The sequence below is a fragment of the Papaver somniferum genome, unplaced genomic scaffold (assembly GCF_003573695.1).
Source record: "Papaver somniferum cultivar HN1 unplaced genomic scaffold, ASM357369v1 unplaced-scaffold_118, whole genome shotgun sequence".
In the NCBI taxonomy this organism is placed as follows: Eukaryota; Viridiplantae; Streptophyta; class Magnoliopsida; order Ranunculales; family Papaveraceae; genus Papaver; species Papaver somniferum.
The window spans coordinates 9473767-9486901 of record NW_020620825.1 but is presented as its reverse complement, the minus strand read 5'-3'; positions in this window follow the sequence as shown (position 1 = coordinate 9486901).

Genomic DNA, 13135 nt, shown 5'->3' with positions numbered 1-13135 from the left:
GTTAGCGTCTTTCTTTGCCATTGTGACTTTCTCGTCCGTATAATTAGGATCTTGAAAGAATATTGTTAATTCGTTCCAGAATTTTGATCCATCGGTTATTGATGGTCTTCGTTTTGCTCCTGGTCGAATAATTCAGGGATCCAGCACCGAGGAAGTCGACGTAAGTATTCCCTTTTCGCGCTAATCGTTGTAACATGCCTTTGGATGAATTAGTGATGATTGTTGTTGATGTATTCAGGAGGAAGTCATTGTATACAAGAAGCATATTGATGAAGCACACTCTTCTTTGAGTCATGGAGATATGGAGAGTTCTCGAAATCCCGAACCGAATGAAGATAACGGAGTTGCCAACGGAGATTCCAACACCGTCGAGCCTTCAAATGGTTTAGAGACTCCCATAGTAAGTATAAATCATGTGAACTCTTCATAGATATATGATATTGCTGATTTATGAATGAATGAGTGAAAGTCCATGCGAGTATACGAGTAATTTTGCCGAAATACGCCACCAGGAAATTTCAGACTTCAGCTTTTAGTAAAAACATAGTAGAATCCTCGTTTGGAGTCGGATTTTCGATGTCTGCATATGTATCTTCAATCTCAGGAACTTTCCAAGCTTTTACAACGAAGATTTTTGATTTTTGAGCATGTTTAGGGCCTGAAAAAGGCGAAACCGTAAACTTCCAGGAGATTTTCAGAACTTTTCCAGATTGCATGTCGTCCAATGTTTTGGCCACATCTCCTTGCTCGTTCATACGATCGTTATGCAATGTTGACATGTTGTATAGGACTTACATACTAAGAGAATGGTATGACCCAACCTCAAATTCATTAACAATTGCTCCCAATTCGTCGTTTAATACAGAGCAGTGTAGAATCTCTTCAGATGAGCTTGTTTGAAAACACGTTTCATGGATTTTACACCATTTTCTCATACTTTGGGTGAAAAATAAGGAAGTTAGATGATGTTAATTCATTTAAATTATGAATTTTATGGTTGCCTTTGATTTTCCTGCTCTAATCTCATGTAATCTTCGTATTAGGTACCAAATACTGAAGTTGAGAATAACAAAACCAATGTTGAAGATTCGAGCAATGTGGTGAATCAAAGCAGTAACATCACCAAATATCCACATCCAGGTTATGAGAATATCATTGTTGAAGTGGTAGAGGAAACTGAGATCCAGTTGCTATTGAAACCGAGCAAAGAACAGAAGAGACTGTCCCAGAAGAAGATGTTGTAATGACAATAGAGATGCTCCAGTAGTTGAGAATCTTGTAGTAATACACGAATATACCAATGCAGGAATTGTTTGTGAGCCTCCATTTGGTGCTCAACTCCCGTATCATGTGTATGTTGGTGGATTCAGCGTTCCTACTGGGTATGCCAACATGTATGAGAAGTTGTGGAAAATGTATGGTCATATTGTTGTTTCCAGGGATCCTGATCGTAGCTACTTCTTGAAAACGCAATTGGGAAACATATTGCGTGTTATAGATGACATACGAACCAGGGCCAGAAATACTGTTACTCGAGATGTACTCTTTGATTGGGAGTACAACTTGGAGAATTCTGAGAGACTTGGCTTTAACTTGAAGTGGCTTCGTCAGAAGATCAACATTATCAAGGATGCAGTAGTGAAGAACATCCCTTTTACTAGTAATGCTGTGATGGAGAAAATGACCAAGATTGTTGAGCTGACCAAAAAGCTAGAGTTGGAAAGAGCGGCTTTGCAAGTCTCGGAGAATGCTGAGAAGCAGAAATCATACTTCGATGGCTTCCTTTAGTTTTTTTCCGATAATCTCCTAACATTGAACTTCTGAGAGATGTGAGGTTTTATTTTGGTTTTGAATTTTTAATTGGTTTTGAATTCATGAGTGACTGAGGATTTTCTTTTGAATTTTGGATATGATAGAGACTTTTTCTTAAATAAAGAACTTTGATAAATTACTGAATTCAAATACTGGATGCAAGTATTGCAAACGTTTTGGAGGAATTGAAAATACATGTGAAAGAAAATCCTAAAAGCAAACCAAATATTTTTTTGTTTAGCAGGGAACGCCTGAATTGCCGAATACCTCAGACATCAAAATCTTTGAGCCAATTCTCATGAATTACTGGTATGGTCCTGTCATCCATGTTGATTAGCTTGTAGTATCCTCCAATTATGGATCTTGCAACCATAAAAGGTCCTTCCCAATTGGAACTCCTTGCAGAATGGAGATCACGTTTAGCTGCCTTAAGAACTAAATCTCCTTACTGGAGTTTGTTAGGTTTGGTTGTACGCGCTTTAAATATCTTCTGCTGATTTGGGATTCCCCGAGCAATGGAGTTCCATGGTTGTGGTACATGTGGACACTCGCGCAGAGGGAAGCATCTAGGATACTGTTTTTCAAACTCGGCCATTATTCTGGAGATGACCGTGTTGGTGGAGTGCTGAATTTTGAGAGGTTCTGCATCTAACTACTTAGTGAAGTATTGCCGAAGCGAAACTATCCACTCATAAGGTTTGGTGATAGCTAGGTTTTGAGCAGAACTGAGTCCCCGGACTAGGGTAACATATTTAAAAGTTGTTATTATGGAATTATGAGGGGGAATAAGACTTGCCTGCGTGCGGAATCTCCTGAAAAATTCACGTGCGCTTTCTTCAGGCTTTTGTATGAGTCCTATCAAGGCTTGGACTTTCTCCAAATGATCGAAAGGTTGATCATCTTCCGAGTCAGAACTTTCTTCAACGGAGAATTGCAACTGAAGATGAAGATACCGCAACAAATCTTCCATCATGAATCCATGCTCGCCCCAGAACCATGTCATATCCCGGATCCTCTTTAATTATGAAGAATTTAGTTTCGGTCCAGGTTGAATTATTTCTTATATTGAGAATGATGTAACCATAAGCCTCCATGGAGGTTCCCTCATGGTCTCGGATTGAGATAGGGGCAGGAGTTGCCTCTTATCGAGTAATACCAGCTGCTCTGAGGGTTTTCAAAGGGATGATGTTAACAGCGGCGCCAACATCGACCAATGCTCGTTTCAATTCATTTCCCTTGAGATGCACCATAGTGAGAAGTCCCAGTCGTACATCTCTTTGTCCGTCACTGGCGGTTCAGGGAATGTCTCCTGAATTTTCAGTCTTTTGCCTGACACAATATGGTTCAGTGCATCAAACATATCATCTCTTTGAGCCTTTCAAAAGTACAGCAACTCGCAGACGTGCTCAATTAAGGATTGAACTGCTTCCTTGACTGGCTGCTCGGAGATTGCAAATGTTCTGATTGGGAGAGAATTTCTGTGCACTCCTTCAGTCCCCAGTTCTCCTGAGTCGGCCATCTCTTTGAAAATGCGCTTCAAACTTCTGCAATCACTTGTTGGATAACTGATATACCTACAGAAATGACAGTAGCGTGCATTTCCATTTGTTCCACAGTTGGTTCCTTTTTGACATGAGGTAGTTTGATTGCACAATCTTGGATACAGACTTCTAATAGTTTGATCACTTCTTCAATGGGAAAAGGAAAGTCAGGAACTTCTTGATCATTCTGCTGGGGTTGTGTATTTCTAGTCTGGTTGTCCTTCCTTGGAGCTTTCGGAGGGTGAGACATCAGAGAAGCATTCTTATGTTGCCGTGCCTCGGATTTTCTCTTGCTCTCTTCAGCAACATTCTGGAAGTTTCAACGTTGTACTGCTTGTTGATCAGACGTCGGCCAATGCTGCTTCGATCGTCTTTCGATTCCTCTACTTTGACAGTTTTCGTTCTTTTTAGCAATGCAGGAGCAGTAGTCGCTGATCGCTTGGCCGCTTCATGAAGTTCTAAAAAGGTCTGAAAGCGAAGATTTTCCAGCAAAGCTCTGTAAACTGGGATCATCCCATTGATGCACAATTCCACCAGTTGTTGTTCAGTAACGTTTGGATCATGACAATCCAAAGCTTGAAACCTGAACCTCTTCACATAGTCATTCGGGTTTTCGGCAGTTTTCTGAGCCATCCTTCCCAAGTCAGAAAGAGTAATTTGCTCAAAAACAAAGAAGTACTTTCTGTACAAAGCATTAATCATTTCTCCCCAATTAGCTATGCTTCCTGGTGCAATGTTGTTGTACCAAGTATACGTTCGACCCGTCAGGGATTTTGAAAACTCCTTCAAACAGACGACATGGTTGTGTTCATGTTCTCCTAATACTTCCAGGAACTGAGAAACGTGTTCTCGAGCATTCCCCGTTCCATTGTAGAGTGTGAACGTTGGAGAAGTGTAGCTCTTTGGGAGAGGAATCCTTTGTGTGGCTGCAGGGTACGGAGGCTGATGACGGTGCACAGTCGTTGTATGACCCCTTCCTCGATTCTCCATAAAGCGTTCCAAGTCTTCACGGGTTATGAAACCAGCGGGTTCCGCAACTTTGTGGGCCTCGTCATCATCGTGGACTGGAATAACTTCAGGATCCGTGCTTGGAGATGTCCCCTTGTCTTTCCCTTTCTCTTGAGTTTTTTCTGACATCTTGTCAGTAAGATTTTTGAGGTAGTTACATAGATCCTTCTGAGTAGCAGCCATATCAGTTTGATTTTTGGCGAGAACTTCTTGGACTTTCATGAGATCAGCGATAGTGGGTGGATTTTCTCTGATTTCTTCGGGATGTCGGCCAAAAAGAGGATGATTTTCCACGTTGGTTCGAGGAGGAGTAGTGTCACCACCATTGTTGGAAGCAGGAATGGTTTCTGGAATATCACCGTTGTTGTTAGTGCTAGCGATGTTCGCGTTAGGATTTTTAACTGAACCTGACTTAAGATCAACCATTTTGCGAAAATGTGAGATTGCAACCGAGAGATTAATCTCCCACTGTGGTCGCCAATCTGTGGATGGGAAAAAACGAGCCACCATTTTTTTGGGAAATTGAAGAGTCGAGCGTGCTGTCGAGATTCCTCAGCCGGGCAAAATGTTAATCCTCACAAGGGGGTGCTTAGATTCGGGAAATCAATCTGTATGACTCCGGCCTAAACCAAGACAATGGCCGTTCCAGAGTCAATTCAGTCGCAAAGAGGGAGGTGAGTTGATCTGTAGGAGGGAAGCTGAGAGTTGTGTGGGATCAATGATGATCAAGGATGATCAAGGATTGTGGGTGTGTTGAAGGTTTCTGCAATATTGTTGAACTGCTGAAGTTAAGTTCTGTGAATAAGTTTATATCGAGTTGTTGACGGATAATAATGATAATCGATGATTGATGATATCCTGATGTCCTCGATTTAGACTTATTTTTATTGCAAGAATGATGTACCACTGATCCCTGTAAGTGTGACGGTTTATTGAGTGAAAGAGTGGGAAAGTGGGAGATCGTGGTAAAGTCAGTTCCATGTCGTGCGGAGACTTGACTGATCGTGCACCCACTACTTTGTTAACTCCTTCAACCGTTTACACGACTTACGCACATTTCTCGTTGTGGATGAATCCACATGCTGTAGACCGCCAGACCAAAACCCTAAGTGATATCCCCCAATTTGTGACGTGATTGATATTTCACGAATCGTGGAGTCTGCAAGGCAGACGTGTATTAGTTAGTTAGTTGTTGACTGATTTAGACTGTGAGTCTAGTTTTGTTGAATCGAGCATAAGTGGTGAATGCTCAGTGATTCATGGATTGAACATGTAGTTCTCTGAGATATCAATGAATTACTGACTAGAGCGACTGAGCGAGTATTTCTCAACTCGACGAATTGCTGAATATTGAGAGTTTGTCGAGAAATTGAGCAAGTATTTCTCAAATCGACGAATTTGATAATTTTGGCGTGCAACTGAGCAAGTGTTGCTCAATTCAACAAAATACTGAATATTGATAATTTGACGTGCAATTGAGTAAGTGTTGCTCGATTCCACAAACTACTGATGAATTACTGAACATTGATGGTTGGATCAATATTCGAGCAACTGAGCAAGTATTGCTCAATTCGACGAATTATTTACTGGTGCCGTGACCCAATAAAATATTAATCAAAAATATTGATGAATTACCGAATATTATTAATTTGGATGTTGATTGCTGAATCAACATTATTTTGTGTTTGAACTTGCTCGGAATGGTGATTCGTGGAGCGTTTGTTCGAAACCCTAATTTTTGATCAATCCTTCAACAATTGGTGAATTGCTGAAAATTGGTCATGAGTGAAGAGGGACCGAACACATGGGATGATGAGCGTCCATGTGATGCCCGGTGCTCGAGTGAGCATGCACCAGGGTTCTCAGTTTGAGAGTTGGTGAAAGAACGATGATTCAATGTCGGTTTCACTATTTTTTGAAATATTGCTGGGTTCAGCATTAGGTGATAAAACCTAGGTGTGAGAGATGATGACCGACCAAGAGTGCATGGGACCGGCTCTTGGTGGTCACAGGACCGGTTGTTGGTCATTTGGAGAATCCTCCAGTTGTTTGGAGAGAGTTCGGGACCAGTATGAGCAATCGAGCAAATTAGGTTAGAATTATGAGAACATGTGGGACCGGCCTTGTGCAAGCCCTAGGAATGACTCTGGTCGGTCATGGAGGCATGCACGTGTTTTCGTGGTGTCCGTGTTTTCATACTGAGAGTTTCAGTATTTTCTGATGCGCGTTCGAGCAACATAGTGAATTTTCAGAAGAGTTTCATCTCGACTGAGAATTCTCGATTTTTGTTGGAATGAGCATGTATGCTCAATTCATCAATATTTTGAAAATATTAAAATAAAAGTGTTTTAATATTTGAAATTACCGTGAGAGTCTATCCAGTGGTGTGACTATGTTGGCTTTTTGTTTTCCGTGATTTGAGCAATATTTGAGAAAATATGGAGAAATCATGATTTTTTCTCAAACCCGGGAGTTTCATGAATTGAGGAAAATAATAATTATGGAAAATTAGGGATTGCGAGGTGTGAGACCGGCCATGGCTAGGGCATAGCCGGCAGGCTAAGTTTCCCAGTTCCGCACACCTTTCCCTAATTTATGATATTTATTTTTCATGAATCCTTGAAGTTATGGAGAATCCATGAGTTTTTGTTGAAACAGAGGAGTTTCGTGAGATTAGGGAATAATAATACTTATAAAAAGCTAAGGATTGTGAGATGTGGGACCGGCCATGACTTAGGCATGGCCGGCCGGCTAGGTTGCCCGGTCCCGCACACCTCTCCTTATTTTATAATATTATTTCGTGAATCCACCAAGTTATGGAGAATCCTTGAAGTTATGCAGAATCCATGAGTTTTTGTTGAAACGGAGGAGTTTCGTGAGATTAGGGAATAATAATTATGAAAGCTAAGGATTGTGAGGTGTGGGACTGACCACGACTCGGGCATGGTCGGCCGCTGGGTTGCCCGATCCAGCACACCTCTCCTTATTTTATAATATTATTTCGTGAATCCACGAAGTTATGGAGAATTCACGGGTTTTGCAAAATAAGGAAAGTTGTTAAAACCAAGGAGTTTTCGTGAGTTCACGAAATAACAAAAAATAAGGAAAATAATGGGAGAGGCATGGACCGACCATGTCTAGGGCAAGGCCAGCCGACCGGCTGGTGGGCCCGGACTTGGGCGCCTCTTATTATTTTATTAATATTTATTATTTTCTCCTGTTTTGCGAAGGATTCCTCATTATTTAATATTTTTGGACACTCGTCCGTGCATCAGGGTGCTCAGTCGTGCATCATTGTCGAGTACACTCGCACCCTTTTTGTGGGGCTTACTCAGTGATGGTCCAGATGCCCAGTTGTTGAGTATTTATTACCAATCTATGAATTCAGTGGAGAATAATTCATGAAACTGAGTAATAAAAATGAATAGTTGTTCATTATTAATTCGCAGGATCAGCTGTGGATTCGACTACGAATTCATGATAATAAAACAAGCATTACCATCCTATGGGATCGTGGATTCGACCATAGAATCGGAGTAATTAAGATTATCTATTACCATTTCATGAGATCAGTGGATTCAATCATGAAATCGGAGTAATGAGATAACACAATTGTTTTATTTCCATTCTATGAGATCAAGCCGTGGATTCGATCATAGCATCGGAGCAATTGTTATTGCCATTCCATTGGATCAGGCCGTGGATTCGTCCATGGAATAGGAGCAATAATAGATTATTCTGGGAATTCAGTAGTGAATGTCAGGGCAGGATTAATCTATTGAAGAAAAGATATTAGACAGTTAAAGCGTCACATCTATTCTGAATGGTGCATAGTCAGGGAGTCACGGTGTTGTTTACGACCTGAAGGCGTTAGTGCTCTCAATTTATGGAGAACCACCTGAATCTATGCACAGTCTCTCCACATAATCAGGGGAACGATGAGTGTCACCGACGTCCTGAAGGCGTCCGCCGCCCAACTATTCTTCTATGTGGAGGTGGGTCTCTCTCATGCAGTCAGGGAACAGTGAGTGTCACCGACGTCCTGTAGGCGTTAAGCTCCCAATCTACGGAGAACCACCCAATTACGTTATTCTGCACAGAGGTCACGATGAGATGCCAGGGATCAAAACGCTCAGCTAGCGGAGGCTTTTCGAAAACATACTCATCATGGCTTCGTAAAATATGAATCGTTGCATGCCTGAAAGCCGTGTCGAAAACATGCCTCATGATTTTACGGTTTTGCCCTTTGTTGAAAATCCACCATCAACAACTATCAATTTAAATCATTTTATTTATAAACCCTAACTATCCTAACCTTCTTCCCTGCGTCATCTGTTTTTTTTTCCTGAACTTGAAGACTCTACATAATCCAATTTCTAGAGTTTCGTCATTGCATTTGCACATTAAGCCTTCAATCCCTTTTCTTGGACATCAAATTTTTGGTACACAAACAATTCGCTATTGTTGGTATGTTACAGTAAGTAATCATCCTCATATGTTATCAAAATCTTTTCTTCACCAGGAGGAATGATTTTAACTTTGCCGTTTCTTTCATGTTTTTGTAATTTCTAGGGTTTTATTTGTGTCATGTTGTATTGCATATCCATTTATGCAAGATGAGTTTCTTTTTCCCAACTTGGAACCACGAAACCGCAACATGGTTGATGTTTATTAGTTTGTATTTTAAAATTTTGATCTTTGAATTTTGATTATTTGTGGGGTTTTGTTTTTTTATTCTTTGAGTTGAATGTGGGTTATGTATTTTGATTAATTTTTGTGGGTTTTTGTATTTTTAGAGAATCATCAGTGAAATTCATTAAATCTAGAATCCTTATCAAAATGAGGAAATACAATGCAATGAAATGCAATCCGGAAGTTTCTGAGAAGGACACTGCAACCATCTTACTAATGCAATGAAATAGTCTGAAGCTTGTTTATTGAACCGACATATGATTCGGTTTTGTCGGTTTCATTAAGCATACTATATCATATGATCTTAGTATGCTTATTATTGCAAACAATAAATTTCGAGTTCTAGCTTATCTTGTTTGAACCCCTGAAATATGATCCGAGCAATATATGTTCATAGATCTTTAGTAATCTTAATATAGAATAACTAATTGTTCACAAACTATTTTTGTTTAAATTGATCTTTAGAAAATTTCCAAGCAAACAATACACGAAATGTTTAGGGTATGCAGACCAAGTACGTATACTATGGCTATTGGGAATGTTATGAATTGAATATGAGAGCAAAATACACAAGTCTATATGACTTCACCAACTACCAAGGATGCGCATACCCAATATGCACACCTTGTGGATCTGACTTCACAAACTGCCAAAGGTACGCATACCCAATATGCACACCCTTTTGATCTGACTTCGCGAACTACCGAGATTACGCATCCCAGAATGCACAACTTGTTGATCTGATTTCACAACCGCCAAGGATATGTATACTCGGTTTGCATACCTGGTTGATCTGACCTAGTTATGGAGCTTAAGTGCAAAAGCAAAAGTACACAAACTGCGTAAGGTTAAGTATACTCGTTGTGCATACCTTGACCATAGCTATGGTTCACTTTTGTTATATCTCTCATATACACTTCTAAGACAAATTTATTCACAAAATATCTTTGGGATTGTGGGTTACTTTTCAGTCTTGAGTATTCTTGAACACCATTACTTCTTGTAAGTTCACGACCTTACTTGGCCTCTGTAGTCTATCATTGTGCACGGTTCCATACTGTCCAGACCATAGTGCATATTCTTTTGTGTAGTTTCAAGGAAACCTTTTTGCACGCTTACATGAACTCCTAACTTGGAACTTCATCTAAACTGGGAAAGTGTTTACTTGGATTCGTTAATAGGAAAGAATATATAACAAATAATATATATATATAAGAGCGCATGAAAGCACTATGCCCTGGACTCCCACCTCTAACTTTGAATTTTACACACACACACACACACATATATATATAATGCTTCTTTTAAAATTCCAATTAGTTCTTGTGTTGTTGGAATAATTCTTAGAGATGCTGCAAGTGATGTTGAAAGAGCAAGGTAGAGATATATTAGTGAACCTTGAATGCTGAAAATGCAGAGTGTGAAGCTCTTTAGAGTGCAGTCTTGTGGGCCAAAGAACTGAACATCTGGAGTGTGTGTTTCTTACTGGAAGCGAAGAAGATAGTTCGTGGCTAGAGGGAAATCTCAACAATGCAATTCCGCAAAATCACCCAATATTGTCTGATGTAAAAGCAATATTTAGAGAGTTTCTTGTTTAGCCAAGAATTTGTTAGGAGATGTCTAAATAAGCCGACAGATAACTTAGCTGGGCATATTAAGTTATCTGAAGTCTCAAAAGTCTGGTCTCAAGTTCCTCCCAACTTCGTTAATACAATTATGATGGAGAATAAACATAATATTTTCAAATCATTAATGAATTCCTTTTATTTCATATATAAATTTTTTTTTAGAGTACTAGTGGTATATGAAAAGACGAGGGTACGTACCACAATCTTTTTATTTCAACCTATAAGTACGATATCTTATCTGATCGTCTATGGTTAAAGTCGAAACGATACGATAACAAGATATTTACTTGACAATAGTTACGGTACTTAAACCGATTGACTATAGGATTAATGTCAAGTAATATGGATTAACGTACAAGTGTAATTTACTTTATTATAATAAAACAATTATAATGCAAAAGTAAAGTAAATGACACAAACAATATTTTGTTAACGAGAAAACCGCAAATGCATAAAAAACCCGAGACTAGTCCAGTTTTGAATACTCTTAAATTTAAGCCGCTATACAAAGAACAAAATCCAACTTCGTATAGTTAAGACCAAGTAAATTACCCCTAGTTACTTAGTTCTCTCAGTATCCCTACGTCTCTGACCTTTTGGTCACGCACGTGAATCTCAAGATAGAAATCACTATCTCAAGTTGCTTTACTCCTTTTGATCGTATTCTAAACAGCAAAGGAGTGAAACTGTTTGGTAACCACTTTATTCAATCGTTGGTAGAAGATATGTTTGAGTCGTCGACAAAAGCTCTTATGTTTAATCTAATAAACTCCTTTGTATGGTTTGACCAATCTGAAACTTAATTACCTAAATAATTAATTTCCGGATTTGCAATCAAACAATATAGAACTCAAAGAGAAACTATAAAGTGATGTAGATCTTACACAACTAGATAATCACAAGTCTATCAAAGATAAACAAGATCTAGTTGGATCCCAGTCGATCAAGATGTGTGCACAAAGTTCACAAGATCCTAAAACTAATTAGATGAATCTTCTTCGTCTTCAAATCTTCGATTGTCTTTAAAGTACCTGCACACAAAAACTTGAATTCTCTTGTGATCAATCACGCACAGAACATAGTCTGTTAACAATGGATTATCACAAGATGTATTTAGATCTAACAACAATTCTAAAGATCCCTATACTTTGATCTAGTTTGAGTGACCTTATGTCAGAAGAGAAGGCTCTCAAGAATAATCAAACTAGGTGCAATCAAAGTTTCAACAACCATTAGTCAATCAAATAAATAATCGAAAACTAAAATAACAATGCAATTATCTATTTTGAAACCAACAGTACTCGTAGAGCTTCTTGATCCCGCAAAAGGCTTTAAATGAGCATTCGTAAGAGATTTTGCCTAATTAGGTTACTTTCCTCTCCGAATAGACGGCTCCAACGGAAACAACACGAATGAAGTTTGCTTGGATCTTAGGATAGTTTGCAAGAAATGCAAACTCAAGTATTTATATACCAAGGTTGTTTGGACAACAAGGAAATTCCAAAACCAAAAATATTCTCAAGATATGCATTAAAGTACATGATTTTGGTTTTCCTATTTCCCATTAATGTCAAACAATATTTCCGAAATCCCTCTTAGAAAATTTCTATTAGTTTACCACATTAACTAATAATCCTTTTCTAGAGGATATGCTTTAATTGTTGGTAATTAAAACATATATAACCGAAAATCATAATCAAATGCTTTTTAATATTCCGGTTAAGAATCACCTTGAGCATCAAGGAATATATTTGCACAATTAATGATAAGAGTTATGCACATGTTCAAATAATGTTGACATCTAGAAGTTTCCTATTTTAGCAAACCCTAATTCCAGAATCACACACAACATAGAATATTGGAAACTTGGTTTTGCTCTTGGGACCGGTTATACCATGACTCCCAAACTAAGTTAGGACCGGTTATACCATGACTCCCAATATAGGTTATGACCGGTTATACCTAGCTTCCCAATACTAGTTAGGATCGGTTATACTATGTCACACAATATACGCTATGATCGGTTCCACCTTGATTCTGAACATAAGTTAAGATTAGTTCTACCTTGTCATCTTGCATTGGTCATCCAAATATTATTCAATGAAAAACCGGACCAACACACTTATGATTTCCCTTTCGATTATGAAACAAATTCATGCATCTACTTCCTTAAACCAATGTAAAAATACATAGTTTTCTAGGATAAAATCACACTTATATCTCACACATAATGAAATAACTATATACATAGATTATGTTGATGTCGTATTTACGAAGTTCAAAAGATAAGTGTTATACTTTGTAATTCAATATAATTCCTTGATACTTTGATCATAATGCTATGACCAAGTCTAATCACTAGAGTGTCATAAATATAGCGTCGCATGTTATGTTTTCGATATAAAGCGACTTGAAAGATACGTTAGAAATGGAAACAAGTAAAGTCAGTATTAC